The following is a 22,242-nucleotide window of genomic DNA, read 5'->3' on the forward strand; positions in this document are numbered from 1 at the left end:
AAATCATCACAAATTGACTTGTATTAATTTATTTTCTGATAATTTGTGATTTTGCTGAAATAATTAATATTAAAAGTAAATTTTAATATTCCTGGCCAAATAAATTCATAAATTCATGACCAAAAGGCACATGAAAAAATGCTCCGCATCACTAATCATCAGGGAGATGCAAATCAAAACAACTGTGAGGTACCACCTCACACCACAGAGATTGGCACACATCACAAAGAATGAGAACAAGCAGTGCTGGCGAAGATGTGGAGAGAAAGAAACTCTTATCCACTGCTAGTGGGAATGCCATCTAGTTCAACCTTTATGGAAAGCAATATGGAGATTCCTCCAAAAACTGGAAATTGAGCTCCTATATGATGCAGCTATACACTCCTAGGGATATATCCTAGGAATACAAAAATGTGATTAAAAAATCTCTTCCTCACACCTATATTCATTGCAGCACTATTTACAATAGCCTGACTCTGGAAACAACCAAGATGCCCTTCAACAGATGAATGGCTAACGAAACTGTGGTACATATACACAATGGAATATTATGCAGCTGTCAGGAGAAATAAAGTCATGAAAATTTCCTATTCATGGATGTACATGGAATCTATTATGCTGAGTGAAATAAGTCAGAGGGAGAGAGATAGACACAGAATAGTCTCACTCATCTATGGGTTTTAAGAAAAATAAAAGACATTCTTGCAATAATTTTCAGAGACAAAAGAGAGAAAGGCTAGAAGTTCCAGCTCACTCTATGAAGCTCACCACAAAGAGTGTTGAGTACAGTTAGAGAAATAACTACACTGATAACTATCATAACAGTGTGAATGAATAAGGGGAGTAGAAAGCCTGTCTAGAGTACAGGTGGGGGTGAGGTTGGGAGGAGGGGGATTTGGGACATTGGTGATGGGAATGTTGCACTGGTGAAGGTGGGTGTTTTTTATATGACTGAAACCCAACCACAATCATATTTGTAATCAAAGTGTTTATAATAAAGATATTGATTAAAAAAAAGTAAATTTGTTATGTGTGTGCAGTAAAGAGGCAGCCTTGGGTGGGAGGGGGAAAAGGGCATATTAGTGAAAGGATGGCTACACCTTTATTCTGTAAGGAATATACCCTTTCAAATATAAAAGATGCACCAACAACAATAAATCAGCTTAAACAATCATCAACAATTATACATTCCATACTCTACATCATCGCCAAAGTTTTATTTTGGTTTTAGTTTTGAGCCATGCCAGTGGTGCTCAGAGCTTACTCCTGGTTCTACCTGCAGGGATCACTCCTAGCAGTGCTCAGAGGACCATACAGAGTATTGGAGATTGAACCGAGTCAGCTGACTACAATGCAAAGGCCTTGATTGCTGTTCTATTGTGCTAGCCTCAATGTCAAAGTTTTGTCATAAGTCTTTTCAAAGAGTGGAAGGAAAAAAAGAGGAAGGAGTCAAAAAATAAAAAGAAGGATACGGGAGAGGGGAGAAAGTAGAAAGATGAAGGGGAATTAAGAGTTCACTTGAAGCTACCAATGGCCAAAAATGAGAAATGTTAGCATGAATAAAGTTAATAGTTTTGAAAAACTTAATGAATACAGTATCTTATCTGTTTTATATAATGAAGCACAATTACTCTGAGATTGATCTATGCTGTTGCAAATATATATTCTTCACTTTAATCTATATTTTCAGTGCATGTATATATTTTTTCTATTTACCTAATAAAATTTTGGTTCTTTGTATATTTTTATTAAAATAAAATGCTTGGGGTCATGGAGGTGGCTCAAAAAGCTAGAGTGTGCATGACTTGTGGAGGCCTTCACTTTGACCCTAGGCACTATATATTCCTCAGGCATCACCAATAAATTCTTGTGGCTTCCAGGACTTCTGGGTGTGACTATACTACCCAGTGGACCCTCATTGTTGGGCTCAAGAATTTAATCATTTGGCCCACATATCTAGAAACAAAATATTTCTGGAAGTGTCTCCTCAACATAAGAACTGCTTAGCAGGCACCCAAAATAAAATTATTATAAATACTTATGCCAAATTTTTATATGGTTTCTTATCCACTTGGTTTCTGTTTCTAAGGCATTGAATGTGATAAGAGTAATTTTGCAAAACTATGTATGACTTTTGAAAAAAATTTTTTCCAAATTATTGTGCCATTTTATTTTCCCCTACAAAGTACAAAATTTGCAATTTTACAAATTTTTGGTTATCATATTTTAAAATAATGTTCTTGATATAAAAATAAGGTTCATTTATTTTTCTTATTTTCTGCATATTTAATAAAATTGTTTTCATATATGTTCATATATATTATCTACTAAGGATCAAACTGTGTTCATATTTTGTATTGACAAGCAGCTTTTAGGAATGATAATCCTTGGAAAGATTTTTTTGAAGTTTCTAGTAAAGATGGGTAGCTACTCCTATGTTCATTGACAGCCACCCTATTCAATTGGACCCACAGATTATGAGGGATGCACTTGTAGAAAAGAAGAAATGAGACCCCAACTAAATAACCAGATTAGCCAAATCCAGCCTGCTGATAATGGGGACATGTCACAGCCATCACATTCTTACTCCGATAATCCTTTGAACTTTTTCCAATTTCTTATTAAAATAAACATAAGTTACATATATGTTTTATTATTTGAAAAATCAAGTATGTAGATACTCTTAGTAATAAAATTAGTTTTAAAATTAAAATTCAAGAGGGCTGAGGAGATAGCATGGAGGTTGGGCATTTGTCTTGCATGCAGAACGACGGTGGTTCAAATCCTAGCATCCTATAAGGTCCCCCAAGCCTGCCAGGAGCGATTTATGAGTGTAGAGCCAGGAGTAACTCCTGAGCGCTGCCAGGTGTAACTCCCCCCCAAAAAAAATTAAAATTTGAGGATGAGGCATAAATGGGACAATCCCAGAGATACTTGGGGCTTACTCTTGGTTCTCTACTCAGGGATCATTCCTGGCAGTCTTAGTATTCTAACCTAGGGTTCTGGGGATCAAAGCCAGCTTGTCCACATTCAAGGCAAACACTCTATCAGCAGTACTGGCCCCTAACTTTGAAAACTGAGAAAACATTATAGAAAAATTATTAGCCCCCATGTTAAGAAAATGCATTATATTTTCAAGTTTTCAACTTATCTGTGCTACTAAAGATTTGTATAAGCCTTTTGAACATAAATGAGAATTCGTTTTTAATGTATTGATATAAAATGTTTTCTTTATAATTTACATAAACTGTAAATAACTATTTTTACAAAGCAAGCTCATAGTATGGGCTAAGTAAATATAAAACTATATCTTTTTTCCAAATTAATTTAAATGATCAATTAAAGATAAAAATGAATGACATGCTCTATTCTAAAAATTAGTATTATTGAAATTATAAGAACTAGTTCCTAATTTTACTGTAAAATATAAAATCACTTCTTTGCAAAAGAAGCTGACAAAATTTAGAGGCAAATGGAAAATATTTTCATTAATATTGATTACTGCAAAAGTTTAGATATTAATGCTTCCATTTCTTTTATTACCTGAACCATGACAAGTCATGAGATATAACCTTGGAAAAAATTAATAATAAGCAGTTAAAAATGAATCAAAATCTAAAATGTTAGCAGTAGAGAGTGAAACAAACTAGAGGTGAAGGTGCTTACTGTGTTTCTGATTGCAAGTAGTTATAGATTACATTTGTAATGTAAATGTTCTCTGAACACTAGCAAATCAAAATCAATTTTAAATGTTTAACTATATACATATAAACATATTTATGTATACAGTCTATGAGGAAAATAACACAACTCCTTCGGCTTTTTAAAATTACAAATGAACTGATGTACTTTAACACTTCCTATTAAATTAAATGATTGTAACTTTTGTAGATCAGTATCTTACATTTTTTCCTTTTTATTTCAAACAAGTCAAATATGTGGCATGTAAGTATGCTGCTATAGTAACTAATAACTAAAGAGTTCTGAAAGTTCTGAGAATCAAATTTCATGCTATTTTTGCTATTATTAGTATTACAGAATGCTATTGTGATAGTTTTTTTAACTTCTTTTTCATTTGCTCTTCTTTTTATCCAAAAATAACCTTAAGAAATGATGGTGACCGTGATTTTGTCTTTGAGACCCGAAGAGAGGAATAAAAGCAACTTGGTCTCTTCCAAGCTTATTCAGTTACCATAAACTTTTTTTTTTTTTTGCTTCTATCACATTATCTCTGTTTGTAAAGGATTCTGTGAAATGTTGATTTAAAATGCAGGCACATTTTCTAAAAAGAGTGTCTGCACTAATGAGAAAGTAGGAGAACTATATATTCTTTTTTTTTTTCTCTTTTGATAGCTTTATTTGGGGAAAGAGGGGTCCTCCTAACTTAATGCCTGGAGATTATTTCTGGTAGTACTGATACTGGAATATGAAGTGCCAGGGATCAAAAATAGGGTCTTCTGAATGCCGAGGTTGTTCTCTAGATTTCTCAGTTATCTTCTTGGCTCTCAAATGCCTTTTATTTTATTTTATTTTATTAATAAATTTTATTTTGACCAAAGTGGATTACAAATCATTCACAGTAGTATTTCAGGTACATAGTGACATTGAATCAGGGGCATTCCCACCACAAATGCTGTCCTTCCTCCACCCCTGTTCCCAGCATGCATCCCATATCACTCCTCCTTTGCCCCCGGGCTGCTAGTATAAGTAGTCCCTTCTGTGTCTAGCCTGTTGTAGACTGGGTATCGATTCTGTTGTAGTTGGCTTTGGAGAACTATATATTCTTAAAGAGTAGTCTCTGTACAATAAAATAGAAGAGCAGGGAATAGGGAAATGTCATGGTACTTTCCTCATACAATGATACCCTGGACTGCATGGCTACCCAGGATGAGGTATAGCCCTGGAGAACTTGAACATAGTAACCATACCAGGGTGTGCTCCTGGTGATCTTTGACTTTTCAGAATCCAAGCAGCACTGAATCTTCTGGTCTTGACATTCAACCATCAATCCTGCTTTACCAAGAATCTAGAGTAACTTCTGGATTCCCCAATCACTACTTGAGAGGTTCGTACCAGCCATAGAAATAGAAGACCATAAGTCTTTATTTTCATTAATCTATGCCATAATCATATCATTAATAGAATATATATGGTCTGAAATAAATGTTAAATTATTTTTCACAAATTGAGAGTTGGTGTAAGTGTGAGATAATATATTTGTTGACCAAGTGAATAGTCTATAAAAAGATACTGATTTATTTTTATGTTGAATTTATTAAGTGATAGCATGAATAGAAGTATAAGAATTTAGATTACATTTTTTTCAAAGTTAAATTAATTCTTACCACAGGCTGTGCTCTTTACACTGACTGTATAGAAAGAGGAGGTACAGTAAATGCACCCCATATACACCTCAACCCAGACCCTTTGCCTGGTTTGTATTGTGAATTAGGGGACACACAAAAAAAGTTAAATTTGAATTTCTTTGGGGGCCACACCCTGTGATGCTCAGGGGTTACTCCTGGTTATGTGCTCAGAAATTGCTCCTGGCTTGGGAGACCATATGGGACACTGGATGATTGAACTGCAGTTTGTCCTAGGTCAGCTGCGTGCAAGGTAAACACCCTACTGCTGCATCATTGCTCTGGCCCCTAAATTTGAATATTTTGAGAGGTGAGAAACATTATGCTATTTTCTGTTAACTTTTCTTTAAAACTTGTGTTCAGATCAAGAATCACCTGTCCTTATGCTGCCACACTTCCTCCCGAGTGTCCCTGAAAGCATCCTTGAATGACCACTAGGAAAAAGAAAAAGATCCAGTAGCAATACCTGGTAGCATATTTGAAAGAGAAATTATCAAAAGTGTGTTATGTAATTTAGAATTTTATATTTGGAAATAAATTAATTATTTAATTTGACATTTAAAATGTCTTCAATTGATTGTGACATGGACTGTAATTGCCTTTAATAATTTACTAAGAAATATTACCTCATATACTAAATCCTTAAATCTGGAACTAAAATTCAGAGTAGACTGAAAGACTGTATTAACTAGAGAAAGCTTAAAAAAACTGCTTTGGTTGTTAAAAAGGAAAACATTTCCCCCCAAATGACACACATTAGAATGCTGCTATATTTTATATACTAAAAGTTATGAAATGTAGAAAAGTACAGACATAGTAAAGAAATTAAACATTATATTTTCATTACTAAAATTTAATAAGCAAATTAATATGCAGCTATAATTTTTGGTATTATTTAGTATTTGCAGCATTCCATTTTACTATTATGAATGAAAAAGTTAGATACAATGCACATTTAACCCAACAAATGTATTGGAAAACTACAGTAATATGCCCTAGAAAGTCAAAATTGAAAAGAGAAATGCAGAGCAATGAGATCTTTTGGAAAATATCAAATGCAATGACTTAACTATATGTAGAGCCAGCAAATTTCAGACTCCAATACACATGTACCAAGAAATATGTGCATGAGTGTCTATAAAAATCTTATTAGTAAAAGTAAAAAATTGAAAATACAAGTCAATATAACTAAAAGTAATAATACTCACATAATGCAAAACTCTGGTGGAAAATAAGTCAACATACATAAAGGACAAATTTACATATAAGAAAAGATCATTTTATTTTATTTTATTTTATTTTTGGTTTTTGGGTCACACCTGTCAGTGCTCAGGGGATACTCCTGGCTCTATGCTCAGAAATCACCCCTGGCAAGCACAGAATATATTGTATTGGTAAGTAAAATGATAGTTTTTGATAAAGAAGCAAAAAGTATGAATCAAGGAAAGTGGTACTGGAAAGCTGGTCAGCTATGTGCTAAAAAATAAAGTCAGACCTCTTTATAACAGCATTCTCAAAGGTTAAACCAAAGTAGATTAAATATTTTGACATCAGAACTAAATTGTAAGAGAAGCAAGAAAAACATGGGCAGAACTTTCCTAAAGGGAAGTTCTAAGATAAAGGCAATTTCAAGGATCAAATACCACTGGCCAAGCAAGTGGAAGCAAAGATAAATTAAGAAGCTTCTGTACTTCAAAGTAAACAAAAGACCATCACAAAATGGGAGAAACGCTTCACCCAATACTCATGTTATAAGGGATTAATATTTAAGATAAACAAGGCACTGGTTTTACAGAGCTTATCAAAAACACCCAACCCAACAAAAAAATGGACAGAAAAGTAGAATAAAAATGTCCTCAAAAAAATTTCTAAAACACATGATAAAATGCTTCACATCATTAATCATTGGAAATATTCAAATATAAATGACAGTGTTATATCACCTCATATCACACTGGCACACATTAAGAAGAACAAGAAAAACCAGTGCTGACACGGACATTGGGCAGACATTGGGAGAAAGGGACTCTCATTCATTGCTAATGAAAATGTCGACTGGTCTAGTTTTTTTGAAAAACAAGGTGGACATCCTCAAAAATCTAAAAATTAAGCTTTTATTTGACCCAGCACTACAATTTGTGGGTCTATACCATAAGGTACCAAACAAAAGTAAAACGAAGAAAAGGCATCTGCACTCCCATGTTCATTGGAGGATTATTTACAATATCCAGAATCTGGAAACAACTCAAGTGCCCAAGGACAGATGAGTTGATAAAGAAACTATGGAACATCTGCATAGTGGAATACTATGTAGCTATTAGGGAAAAAATGAAGTCATGAAATTTGCTTGTACAATGGATGAACTTGGAGAATATCATGCTGAATGAAATTAGTCAAAGGGAAAGGGACTGACATAGAAGGATTGCACTCATCTGTGGGATATAAAAATAAAAACACCAAAAACCCATAGCATGAGAATAATACCAGTGACAATAGAAATGATGGGTGGGAAGTTAAGAGAGATTAGTTTAGTTTAAGAGTTTAATTTAAGTTTAATTAAGAGAGATGACGGTATTAGTTGGATATGATCACTGATCACTAGGAAATACTTGGAAGTTGGAAGGAAGTAAAGTGATATACATGATATCCTCTCAGTAACAGTGTTCCAAACCACAGTGCCCAAAAGAAAAAGGTGATTGTGTGTAGTGTGTATGAGAGAGAGAGAGAGAGAGAGAGAGAGAGAGAGAGAGAGAGAGAATATGAGGTGTCTGTCATGCGGAAGGCTGGGGGTTGGATGACTGAAAGGTAATTGGGAAAATTGGTGGCGGGAAACAAACATTGATGAGGGAAATATTGTGTTGGAACATTGTATGACTGATATTTAACTCTTAATTTTTTTAACAATTTTTGTATGACTGATATTCACCTCTTAACTTTTTTTAAACAATTTTTACTCTGTATATCTTAATTATTTAATGCTTTCTCTCCCCAATTATTTAATTTTTTAAAAGAACCAGTATGCATATATTAAAATGTATAAGAAATATTAAATTCACCAATGAATAAGTACCCACTAAATGGATGAAATTAAGCCTCACAATGTTAACCATATAATATATAAAATGCTTAAAAATAAATTAATTGTAGTGCTGAAAATTTGGGTATTGAGGCATAAATAACAAAAAGTAACATATAGACTTTAAATCATGGTGCCTAAAATAGATATTGAAAATAGAAGAAAAAAGATAAGTTGAATATTACATATTCTATGTAAAAAACATTCCCATTCCCATTCCCATTCTAACCTCACTTATCTCTTTCTGAGTTATTGAGTGTCTTTTTGCTTTCTTTTTTGCTTGCCTCAGTCCACTCTCCAAAGAGCAGTTGGGAGTCATTACAAATAACTTTCACTTCTTTGGGAATAAAGTTCAACCTTTTGTTTTGTTTGGTTTTGTTTTGGTTTTGTTTTGGTTTTGGTTTTTGGGTCGCATCCAGCAGCGCTCAGGGGATACTCCTGGCTTTTCGCTCAGAAATCGCCCCCAGCAGGCTCAGGGGACCATATGGGATACTGGGATTCGAACCACTGTCCTTCTGCATGCAAAGCAAACGCCTTACCGCTGCGCTATCTCTCTGGCCCCAAACCTTTTAAAAATAATCTAAGGATGTCATAATAACTTGATTTATGACTATTTCTTCTATTTCTCAATTTTCGTTTTATCTCATTTCATCCTCCCATACCTCTCTCTTGTTATTTTTCGTTTCAGTGCCATATCTGGCAGTGCTCAGGGCTTACTCCTGGCTCTCAGCTCAGGATTAAGTCTGATGGTGTTATGGGGAACATTTGCAGTGCCAGGAAAAGATCAAGGTAGGCTTTAGGTCTTAACCCCTGTATTGTCGCTTGGACCTCTCACATCCTTCCTTAACATGTTCTGGCTACACTAGTCTCTTTCTCTCTCTCTCTCTCTCTCTCTCTCTCTCTCTCTCTCTCTCTCTCTCTCTCTCTCTCTCTCTCTCTCTCTCACACACACACACACACACACACACTCACTCTCTCTCTCTTTCTTTTTTCTAAAACACATACTCTTACCTAAGTGTAGAAGTGATTTTTATTTGCCCTTCTCTTTACCAGGCAATCTCTAACTGTACCATTTAGTGCATATCTAGTTCCAAAGAGCATTTCAAGTCTCAACTTTTCTGATCAATTAGGGTCCTCAAACTTTTTGAACAGGGGGCCAGTTCACTGTCCCTCAGACCATTGGAGGGTCTGACTATAGTAAAAACAAAACTTATGAACGAATTCTTATGCACACTACATATATCTTATTTTGCAATGAAGAAACAAAACAGATACAAATACAATATGTGGCCCGCGGGCCATAGTTTGAGGACCACTGATTGTTCTCATCCTACATCACAGATCAAACATTATTTACTTCAGATTACTGAAATGTCACCAGAACTATTAACCGAATTCACTGTTTTTTTTATTGTTTACTCCCTTGAGTGGACAATGATTCAAGTAAGAATAATAAAAACTTTTCTAGTTTTATTTATCAAAATATCCAAAGTGCTAAAATATTTAATTAAATGCAAAATAACTTACTAAATGGAGATTACTTTTAATCTATTGTTTCAAATATAAACATTTCATATCTTAGTTATTTCTGTGCAACCCAATATGAATAAAGGAAAAAATTGAAGAGCAAGAAGATAAACTTCAAGTTGACCATGTAAAATTAAATTAGCTCAGATTTAGCACTGGGAAACTGGAAATGATACTAATGACATTCGTTTACTTAGAAAGATTGGAAATACAAATGCATTCTCACCTTTAATAGTTTTTGTCCTACAGTTTTAGTATAAATTTTGTTTAATTGGTTGTTTTAATAAGAGACCAAAATTTTATGACACTTTTATAAATGTATAATTTATGGGGATAAATTAAAATTTGAATAATTCAAGTTCTTTAAGAAAAATTTGCAAGCACATTATTTGGGTTTTCAAAAAATAGAGGAAAAAATCTCAGCTAATAGGAACAAGAAGAGGACATTTAGAGTTTTTCTTTTTTGCTGTAAGTTTTTTCTATTTGCTGTAAGTTGCAAGAATTAAAAAATGTGTCCTGGGGTCAGAGCAATTGCAAAGCAGGTAGAGCATTTGTCTTGCATGAGGCTGACAAGGGTTCAATTCTCAACACCACATATGATCCCCTGAATTCTTTTGGAGTGATTTCTGAATGCAGACCCAGGATTCAATTCTGAACACTATAGGTGTAGCCCACAAGTTAAAAAATATATATGTATATTACACATATAAATTAAGGAATCATAGGTTATTCAATTAATCTGAAAGAAATCAGATGAAATTATTGATATGCAATGACTGAGAAGGTATTTCCTATTCACTGAATATTTTGAGTACCTTTTCATAAAAGTTTATAGTTTTTCATAAAATTAGTTTGAGGTTTATAGGCTGCCAGGTATTGAGAAGCTATGAATTCTTGAAAAATATCTTTTTTTTCCATATCAAAATAAAAAAACCACATTATCCACATACTAGTCTAAAAGGAAAAAGATTGTTTCCATTTACTATGAGTTATCTTGTCATCTCATTATTAACATGTGGAATTATATTGCTGCTGAGCTGAGGAAGGTCAAAATTACCATTTGTTTTCTGATATATCACCTATAATGAACTGAAAAAGAGTGAATAAAAATAGCATGATGCATTTAGTCGATTTGAAGGGAATTGGAAATTTTAAAACATCATTTGATATGATAATTAAAATCACCACATAAGACACACGCCAGCTTAAAAAGACTTTATAAAAGTAGATCTTACAAGTGAAATATGAGTTTAAACATCAAGGTGGATTCTGACTTTGCTTTGCCAATCTACCTAGTTTGGAAACAAAAACAAAAACAAGACCTCTAATCTTGCTCTTCTTAGGCAAATTCTTGGTCTAACTTGGAGAAGCTTAATTGCACAATTGAGTTTCATCATTTAATTCAAAAAACTTCTTAATTAGTGTTAAACTTGATTTCCTTTGTAGAGAATTTTGTTCTTTCTCATGCTTCTTTCTTAACTGAGTGGGAAGCTCAGTTATTTTTTAGGCAGAATATTTTCTGTTATGGGATAGTTTGTCTGCAGTCTGCAAGGGTTACTGATTTTCCTAGTTTGCTCAGGGCTGAGTGTTTGTCAAAGTTACTTCACTATTAATGCTACATTTCAAACAGTTGAGACAGCTGGGCATCTTAGAAGTGAGGAAGAGAAAGGATATAGAATTGTTTAGAGGAGCATGAGATCAAACAGAACTCAAAATGTCCTTAAAGTTTGTCCAGCTTAAATATATGTTTATTTGCCATACAACTGATACAAGAATGCCATATAGAAGTCAGAAATATTTTTAAGTGAAAATTTGAAAGTTGAGTGTAGGAAGCAAGTATCATGCATTATAGAATAATATTGGGCTAGACAAAGAAAAATGGGGAGATGAAATGAATAGACACTTCACCAAAGAAGATTGAAAGATAGCCAACAAACACATGAAAACATGTTCAACTTCACTCATCTTTAGGAAAATCCAAATCAAGACAACAATGAGGTACCACCTTACACCAGTGAGGATGGCTCACATCAAAAATAATGGGAACACTATGTTGGCGAGGATGCGGTATGAAAGGCACTCTCATCCACTGCTGGTGGGAATGCCCCCTAGTCCAACACCTATAGAGAACAGTCTGGAGAGTGCTCAAGGAACTCAGAATCGAGCTGCCATTTGACCCAGCAATTGCTCTCCTAGGTATCTACCCCCAAGTCGGAAGGACATTCATCCCAAAATATGTGTGCACCCCACTGTTTATCGCAGCACTCAGTATAATAGCCAAGTCTTGAAGCCAACCTCTATGCCCAACAACAGATGAGTGGATCATTAAGATGTGGTATCTATACACAATGAAATACTACATGGCAGTCAGAAATGTTCAATCACAGACTTTGCAGCAACGTGGATGGACCTAGAACATATTATGTTGAATGAAGTAAGCCAGAAAATGAAAGATAAACACAGAATGATAGCACTATTCTGAAGCACCTAGAAAATACACCATATATACAACTAATACTCAATGATCAAATAACAGGGTTCAACTGGGTAGAATCTCCAAACACTGTAACATCACACATATACTGGGGAGTAGAGCTCGAAACACATTAAAAAGGAACAATATAAACTCTCAACCACACATTATACCATAAAGAAACCAGCAACAGCAGAAAAAGCAGTGTAGAGAGAACAGGTATGTAATCAGCCTGTTACTACAAAGACCCATAATTATCTCTTAGGGATCTTATACAAGATTACAGGTAAAGAATACCATGGGAAATCACTGACTCCAATGGAAGAATTTCAAAATAATATGTGTTAATGCCTTAAGCTTACTATATTTAAAGTAACCTCTCAGCTTTTCTGTCCACAGGAGTTCTTGGATACAAAGGGTGGACAACTTAAGATGGCACCTCGGAGCTAAGCCACACGAGATACCATACCCAGGTTGCGTTACAAAATTGTCTCAATAAAACTCTTTAACATACCGTTTATCTCTAGGTTATACCTTCTTTTAGGACCTGAAGCATGTTACCAGCTAGATCATTGATGCAGCAACTGTGACCTACTATGTGACCTATACTATGGGGCCTACTCATTGAATATACTCAAGCAAAATAACATGCCCACGCTCTTCTCTCCTCTCTTCTCACTACTACTTCTTCTTCTTTGTTTTTCCTTTTTCTTTTTCTATTTAATCTTATTTTCTCTTTTCTTCTTTTCTGCCCCTTCCATATACTTTCCCCTTTTCCCCTTCTAGAATCCGACTATCCCTTCACCCCTCAATCCCATCCAGATTTTCCAACTTATTAAAACTCTTCACCCTCAGTTCTTAATCTATTAGGCATCAAGACTGACCTCCTACTCCAACAAACCAGTACTCAGCACCCAAGTGAAGGGACACCCACTCAAACCCACACCTCATTCCTGGCAGGAAAAGACAACCAACACCCCTGCTGACTCATGCTGTGTGACCCTCCCTACCAACTCTTTCTAAGGTGGACTGTTGCTGGATACCAGACTTAGCCCTAAAAGAACTCCCAATGCAAGAACTCTATCCAAGACCCACCCACCCCCCCCCCCCGCCGCAAATCTTTTACCAATTTCAAGAAGGGCAGGATGTGTGATGAAAAGGCGCCTGGGAACCCACACCCCACAAGAAAATCTCAAAAGACATTGGGGAAACCTATACTTTCATCATAAGTATAAGACCTGTATAACACTACCTCTTTATTTTTTATTTAATTTTTTTAATCATTTTTCTCTATACATCTGTGAGCAAATATATTTTTATTTCTATTTTTATCTTTTTTGGGTTTGTGACTTGTTTCTCTGTTCTTCTCTTTCCACCCCCAAATGCACCAGCAATATAATGAAGCACCATTTCTTCCTGCAAAGGCACACTAAAAAAGGGGAAATCTCACGTATATAAACAAGCTCTTATCTACTAGGGATAAGAACTCATACTTATTTACAATACAGGGGAATCTCTCACCTTGAAAATATGTCATGTGGACCCATCTTAGACTCCAGGAGATTAGACACCAACTGTCCAGCCTTGAACCCTGAATCCCAGACATAGAAATGACACAGTTCTTCACAACAGCTACAGGAACCAAATCCCATCTGGGACATCCTGAATACTGATCAAACACCAACATGTGCCAGTTCTAATATGATATCCTGACAACGAGGAAATTGGGAACAAATGGATATAAGAACAGGTTATCCTACATCACAAACTAATGATAAAACAAAATCAGAAGACTTGTCACACTTTGGGCTGTTCAAAAGCCAAGAACGTGATCTACAGATGACTGGCTGATAGAACCATGACTGGGCAGTATGTATTCTGGGACCAACAAGAAAGCCCTACTCTAGGGTTTGTTCTACGACCTGCACAACAACCAGGATCTCTAATTCCAGAGACCTGACTGAGGCAATTAGAACTGAATGGGTCTTCTGGAAACATAACGAAAGATGATATCCCAGGCTCCATCCGAGGTTCAGCGCAAGGGCCAAGACAAGGGCCAAGACCACCAACCACAGAAGACAGATTAAAATGACACTGAGGAAACAGAACTTCTAAAATCACAAAGAAAGACTTCATCATAAGTTCCACTTCTTGACCTGTGCAGACACTGAGATCTCTAGATATAGAGGTCTGATTTTATCATCCAGATCGGTGCAGAAGTCTTCCATACACCACAAAAGCACCAACGGGAGAGTAAATGAACTTGAAAAGAGTCAATCAGGGGTCTCAAACTCATACAACATTTTGTGGCCCTGCCCTAGAGGAATCTTTTTTGTTTTGTTTTGTTTTAGTTGTTTGGGTCACACCTCCCAATGTTCAAGACTTACTACTGAATTTGCACTCAAGGATCACCCCGACTTTGCCTCCTGAGGCCCCCAGGTAAATTGAGTTTGAGACCCCTGCATCCCATGACAATATATTCCAAGGGTGGAGAAACCCTGTATCTCTTAGGCCAAGGGGATTCCCTTTTCGAATGACCCCAATATTTACTGTGCCTTTGCAGGAGGGAAAAAAAAAAGAGACAAAAAGCACAAAATACTCTTTTTTTTCTTTTATCTAATTTTTGTCAATTTCTTTGTTTTGGGGTGGCTATTGAAGTAGTTATCCATTTTTTATTTATATATTTACTTTCTCTTTCTTCTTTTCTCTTCTTCCTTTTTGCACTCTGTCGTGCTTTTTTTATCTCATGACCATGGCAATTATGTGGTGCATATCTTTATTGATGCAGTGCTCACTGGATATCTTATTTGATATTTTTTTGAACTGTTGTGGTGTTTCACCTTCTTTTTTCCCCTTCGTCTCTCAAACGGAGGAGGAGAGCCTCTCTAGAAGGACTCTGCCCATTGTAGGCATAGTTGATTTTTACCCCATTTTATTACTTTTCTCTGCCTCAAACAAAACCACATAACTTGAACTATCTAGTCCGCCTCCCAATTAGAGGGGGCATTAATGGAAGTACCAAGACCAAAGAGTTATAAGACTACTAAGTAATAAACTAGACACAGAAGGGACCACACATTCTAGCAGCCACTGGGGGGAAGAGTGGAGGATATGGGAGACAGGATGGGAACGGAGGTAGAGGGAGGAAAATTCGGTGATGGGAATTCCCCTGATTCCATGTTAATATGTACCTGGAATATTACTGTGAACGATATGTAAGCCACTCTGATTAAAATAAAAATTATATTAAAAAAAGAAAAATATTGGACTAGAAATGAGAACTGCCAAAACTGAAATGGTAACTTTGGTGTTCTATTAGATATTAGTTTAAAACCTTACATTCATTAATTTCAAATTGATTTTTCAGAGGCTTATTGAATTTAGCTACAGTCATATTTAAGGCTAGTATTACTTTACTTACCATTATCCCCTTAGCTGTATTACATTTATAGTTAGAGAATAAATTTTACATATTTTCAACACTCAGGAATGGGTCAATATAATTGGCTGAAAAGTTAGTAATGTATGTCTAAATTTAGTATTTTTGAAATTATTAATATTTTTGAAATTATTTTCTCTCTAGAGTTTACATCACTTTTCTCTGTATCCTTTGAACCTTAAAACACAACCTCCCCACTTCTTTGCCCTCAAAGTATGCCACTTAAACGTGAGGATTCCTTAATTCTATGCTTATCCTCCCTTTAATTTTCTTTTTATTTCTTGACTCTTTTTATCTTCCCTTTCCCTATGATTCCTGGTTATTCCTTACACTTTCTTCTTAGAATCGGTGATCTTAGTAAGAGAGTGGTCTCTACTCTTATGGCTTCAATTGTCATCTAAATATTCTATATTATAATTGAATTTTTAAAATTAAGATACTATTACTTACAAAGTTATTCATAGTTGAGTTTTAAGCATACTGTTTCAGCTCCAGTCACACTACCAATGTCAATTTCCTTGCACCAGTGTAGCCAGGTTCCCTTCCCAACCTGTCTCCTTGACAGGCACATTTTAAATTTTGGGTGTTGTGGTTTGAATCTTCTTGTAACACTTATGTTTGTATTTACATGACTAATCCAGATCTCTCTTCAGTGCTTCAAAAACATATAGGTTAAATATTTACATCATTAGCAGCAACATACAACCAACCCGTGTGTTCTTCAATATCAACCCATCTAAATTAACCCATTATTATTTAATTACTTTAATTCCAAAGTGTTCTTTATTTCTGACTTGCAAATTCAGACTATGACACCATTTTTTAACAAAAGATAAAAACTGGGGATTATCTTTCCTCTCATACACACCCAGTCAATAATTTTAATTAAATTTAAACATCCTAAGCTTTGTGCATCTATTCATCTTTTTGTTGCAGACCATCATCTTTGTTTACCTTGAATACTGCAAAAAGCTGTACTTTGTCTTCCTATTGATGAATGTTCTTGTTCTTTTTTCAACACATTTTACACCCTACAATATATATTTAAACTATGTTTTCTAAACTGAGAATCTATGCCATCTCCAAACAGAAAATTTTTCAAGGTCAGCAACCAAATACCTTAGCAAAATTACAGTCTTTCATGATTTATTACTAATCTGTTCAGTGCTTTTCCTGAATATGTATAACATCATTTATCTTTTCCCCAATGGTTAGATGTCTGGTCTTATCAGAAGCTGCTTATAGTTCCTGTTGGATCAGAATCTTAGAACTTCTCAGGTATAATAGGAAACTTCTCCATGTGCACATATTGGTAGGAGATAGAAAAGGAAGCCAGATAACTCCAAATTGATAGGTGGAAACTTTTAATAATCAAGTGTGTGTATTTAAACATTTTATGGGATTATTATGCTACTGACCCTACCCTGATCGGTGATTGTGCCCTACCCTAGGGTGTGACCTGGCATTCTGCCCCCATCCTAGGGTGGTACCTGATTCTGCTTCCACCATTGGGTGGTATCTGATCCCACCATTGGGTGGTACCTGATTCTGGGGGATAAAAACAAGGGTCTGTGGAAGGTGAGGGACTTTTGGCTGGCACTGATGCTGAGGCTTTGGACTTCAGTCTTGTCCACCGAATAAAGCTAATATTTCCACAAGCCTGACTGTCTGCGAGCTGTTTACCCGCCATTTCACCTCAGAACCGTCGGCTATACAGGGTGGCAGAGGCGTGCTTTGAGCTGAAGGGGAAAGACCTCATCCTCCATCCCTCCATCAGTCAACCTCTTCAGGGGCTGACTTGCAACAATCAAGATAAATTATTTATGAGTCTTGAATTAGGTGACCACAGCATATAACCACATGCCACCAAATTTTAAACATCTATGTAGGGGAATTAATTTTGTTTAATAATATATAAAGTTCAGATAGTATCAACAACATGTCATACATATTCTCAAGTGTGTCTTCAAACAGCTTCTGAGAGTTCCTCTTAATAGGGACAAGATTCCAATCCACATTTCAAGCTAAGGAATTAAAAAATCTCTCATTGTCCATGCCTAGATTAAAAAAAAATCAACAAGGTGTGCCATTTTTTTGACTGCCTTACCCAGTAGTTCTTTGAGAAAACATTTCGTTTTAGCATCACTATTCAAGAAATGTCTTCCTTTCTTGTATTGGTTGTGCATATACTAAAATTGGAATGATATAAAAAGATTAGCATAGTTTCTGCACAAGAATGACATACAAAGTTGTGAAGCATTCTATATTTATGAAAGAAAAAGAAGGCAGCAGAAGAGGAATTTTCAAAGAAGCAATATTTTATTATAAAAAAAGGAAATGTCCTCCTTTTTTGGTCAGTACTTTTCATCCTCCAAGATTCAATTCAGGCATCGTCATTTCAAGGAAATGTGTTAGCTTCCTCTACAATATGATAAAGTAATAGTATGTGGCCTCCCATAAAATCATTTGTTTCAATTCATTATAGTTTTTGATAATTTTCTAACAATATAAACTCCTTTTAAAAGCATAAAAGATCCATTCTCGTCTCCTCTCCTTGTCCCCAACTCCCCAAGCTCTTTCCCCAGTATTGTACAATTAAACACCTTTTGCATACTAAAGTCATCATCTGTACCAGTACATAAGATGGTTGCTGGTTCAGCACTAAATGTGAATCTTTCTTTCCTTTACCTAGAAGTTTTCCAAAAAAAATATTCCTTCTTATTTTTATTTAACACCATTGTTTACCAAGTTGTTCACAATACAGTAGTTTCAGACACTAAATGTTTAAACAACAATCCCCCAGTATGACCTCACAATACCTGGGTCCACAATCTCCTATCCACCACCTTAGCTTGGCCACTTGCAAGCATATAGTTACTTAATACTGCTTGTCACGACACAAAGGCAAATGTAATTATCACAATATATCAATGAGGATCAATTTGATATAATTGTTATATCCATCAATGGTATTATTAAAGTCAGTGTCTAAGGATTTACTGGGCTGTTTGATACTAGTTGAGCCTTCTGTGTAACTGTTTTGATTCAGTGAGGTTGATAAAATATTATGTAAATTTTCCATCAGATTTCCTCTGATATTTCTAGGCTATCACTAGTGTAATATATTGAGGTAGCTTCAGTTCATGATTTATAGATCCAAAACAAATTTGGCAGCTTTGAAGGGTGTAGAGGTGATGTTTGGTTGATATGGTTCATGCAGAAAGGGGGATTAGTTTTCCCTTCACAACTGAAAGTACCATAGTGATATCAGCCAGGACAATATCACTTGGGAAGTATCAGTGGCTATTATTTTCTTCTGGAGTTTGGTGGAGGAGGAGTTAGGCCATTTTTCTGCCAGGAATATTGCATTTGTGGGCGGAGCAGCTGGGTGACAGGGTGAGTGCAGAGGGGGTTAGCCTTATCTCATTTCACCAGGAAAGACCCAGAATTAGCCCAATCTCAATTCAATCTCAACTGAGAGAATTTAGCTGCTGAAATTAATTTGGTTTTAGTTGCTGAGCTGGGCTGTTTATTTCTACTACCAGTTAAAAATACATTTTCTTTAAAAAAAAAAAAGCACATAGCTCACCTCCTTAAATATCATCTCTATAATGATATACAGAACCCTATTGGTGACACAAATTCATAATTCTTTGAGTTCTTTTATGTTGCATTTTATCTCAAATGATAAAAGTAATAAATAGGAATAGAGGAAAGAAAAGGAGTGAAGGAAAGAGTAAGAGGAGCCAGAATGATGGTAGGGTGCTTGTCTTGAACATGACAAAAAGTGATTCGATCCCTGGCAACCTGTATGGTCCCTTGAGCACTGTCAGGAATGATCCGAGACATGAGTGAGCCTTGAGCACTACCACCTCCTAAGAAAGAAAGAAAAAGAAAGAAGAAAGAAAGAAAGAAAGAAAGAAAGACAGACAGACGAAAGAAAGAAAGAGAGAAAGAAAGAAAGATAAAAGAAAGAAAGAAAGAAAGAAGGAAAGAGAGAAAGAAAGATAAAAGAAAGAAAGAAAGAAAGAAGGAAAGAGAGAAAGAGAGAAAGAAAGAAAGAAAAAGAAAGAAAAAGGAAGGAAGGAAGAAAAAGAAAGAAAGAAAAGAAAGAAAGAAAGAAAAAGAAAGGAAGGAAGGAAGAAGAAAGAAAGAAAAAAAGAAAGAAGAAAGAAAGAAAGAAAGAAAGAAAGAAGGAAAGAAGGAAGAAATAAAGAAAGGAAGAAACAGAAAAAGAAAGGAAGAAAGAAAAGGAAAGGTAGGGAGAGAGGGAAGGAGGAAGGGGGCAGGAAGAAAGAAAGAAAAGTAAGAAGGAAGGAAGAAAAGAAAAAGAAAATGTGAGAGAATACAGTAGGGTAAAGAGGGACAAAGGTAAACAAAAGAAAACCTCTAATGTGAATTTTGGTATCCAAAATGATTATTAGATACCTTGTCCATCTCAAAATAGAACACGTACTTCTAGGGCTTTTCCAACATATGTAGAGTCTGGAAATTCATAGGATTTATTTGTTATCTTTTGAATGTCAAGTTTTCCTGATAATTAACTTAAAATGTTTTGTATGAAATCATATGTAATATGATAAATACCCCATATAAATGTCATGATATTCAAGTTTATTTTATATTACTCAGGTTTTTTCAAGCTACTAGCTTCAAGAGAAAAGCTGAGTGTATTTTTAAGTCTTTTTTTTTTTTTTTTGGTTTTTGGTTTTTGGGCCACACCTGGTAATGCTCAGGGGTTACTCCTGGCTATGCACTCAGAAGTTGCTCCTGGCTTGGGGGACCATATGGGACGCAGGGGGCTCGAACCGCGGTCCGTCCAAGGCTAGCGCAGGCAAGGCAGGCACCTTACCTCTAGCGCCACCGCCCGGCCCCTATTTTTAAGTCTTTTTTTTTTTTTTGGTTTTTGGGTCACACCTGGCAGTGCTCAGGGGTTATTCCTGGCTCCAGGCTCAGAAATTGCTCCTGGCAGGCACAGGGGACCATATGGGGCGCCGGGATTCGAACCGATGACCTCCTGCATGAAAGGCAAACGCCTTACCTCCATGCTTTCTCTCCGGCCCCTATTTTTAAGTCTTAAGCCATCATAAGACTCACTGATTTCTCAATGAAACTGTAGAACCTAACAGGGAGTAGCATAATAAAGAACATTACATTTCAGCAGTTTAAGTAATTTACATCTGTGTAAAGACATGTATTTCTATTTCATGCTTGTCTTGATTATAATAAAGGCACAATGAAATCATTCAAAGAGTTGATTAACAGCTTTATAATTGAATTGCTACATATATAACATTATTAATTGATGCAATTTAAATGCACCACAGTTATACAGATTTCTTTTTAAATGTTTTTGAGTAAATAACATACTCTTAAGTACTAGATTCCTCCAAAATTCAAGTGTATTACTTACATTTACACTCTCAGAGCATGAGCTTTCTTCCCACTTCATTTACTTCTCTATGTTTATTGTGAGTCCTCTTTTCTGCATTTTTTTTGGCCTGTTCTTTCTATTCCCTGCCTCTTCTTAGAGTCTCTGTGTGATCTAGACCCAATAAAATGTATTTTTTAATATAATTTTTATTTTGATCATAGTGGCTTACATATTGTTGTCAATAACATTTTAGGTACATATTTACATAAAATCAGGGGGGATTCCCATCACCAGATTGTCCTCCCTACACCTCTGTATTTGTCCTACCTCCCATTCCTTCTTCCCTCACCCCCAGGGCGGCCATAATATGTGATCCCCTCTGTATCCAACCCTCTACTTAGTAGTATTGCACCTGTTTGGTCTTGATGCCTCCCGTATCTCCCCCTCTAACTGTAGGCAGGACTATCTAGTTCAAATTGCGTGGTTTTGCCTGAGAAAGAGAAGATACATAAACTAGGGTAAGAGTCTAATACCCCAAAAATGGGTGGAATCCTTCTAGAGGCTCTCATCATCAATTTGGGAGATGAAGGGGAAAAAGAAGATGAAACACTCCACCAGTACCAAAAACGGTGTCAAATATCCAATGAGGACTCCAACTATATCGATAAGCACCACAAAAAACAGACAAAAAACAAAACAAAACAAAACAAACAAAAAACAAACAAACAAAAAACAAACAAACAAAAAACATGCCATGTTCTTGAAATAAGAATCATGGCATAGCACATAGCAAAAGAAAAGAAAGGAAGATAAAAAAATAAGTATAATTGGGGACAACACTTTCAATAATCACCCCCAAACAGAGAAATCGATCAAAATAGATAGGTAAATAAAAATAATAATTACAATAATAAATGAAGGTAAAATATATATATATATATATATAAAAATAACCAAGGTTTTGTGCTTTTTGTATTTTTGTTTTTGTCC

At 35.4% G+C, this 22,242-nt stretch overlaps 1 non-coding gene and 1 pseudogene across 1 annotated transcript; both read left to right on the forward strand.

Moving 5' to 3' along the window:
• Nucleotides 1-5,335: 5,335 nt before the first annotated feature.
• LOC126028793 (small nucleolar RNA SNORA51) lies at nucleotides 5,336-5,461 on the forward strand. The gene has a single exon (XR_007502506.1). It is a non-coding gene; the product is annotated as a small nucleolar RNA SNORA51 (small nucleolar RNA).
• A 12,588-nt stretch (nucleotides 5,462-18,049) lies between these two features.
• Nucleotides 18,050-18,149, forward strand: LOC126029253 (uncharacterized; annotated as a pseudogene).
• The last annotated feature ends 4,093 nt before the right edge of the window (nucleotides 18,150-22,242 follow it).

This window comes from Suncus etruscus, chromosome 14 (genome assembly GCF_024139225.1).
Source record: "Suncus etruscus isolate mSunEtr1 chromosome 14, mSunEtr1.pri.cur, whole genome shotgun sequence".
NCBI classification, from domain to species: Eukaryota; Metazoa; Chordata; class Mammalia; order Eulipotyphla; family Soricidae; genus Suncus; species Suncus etruscus.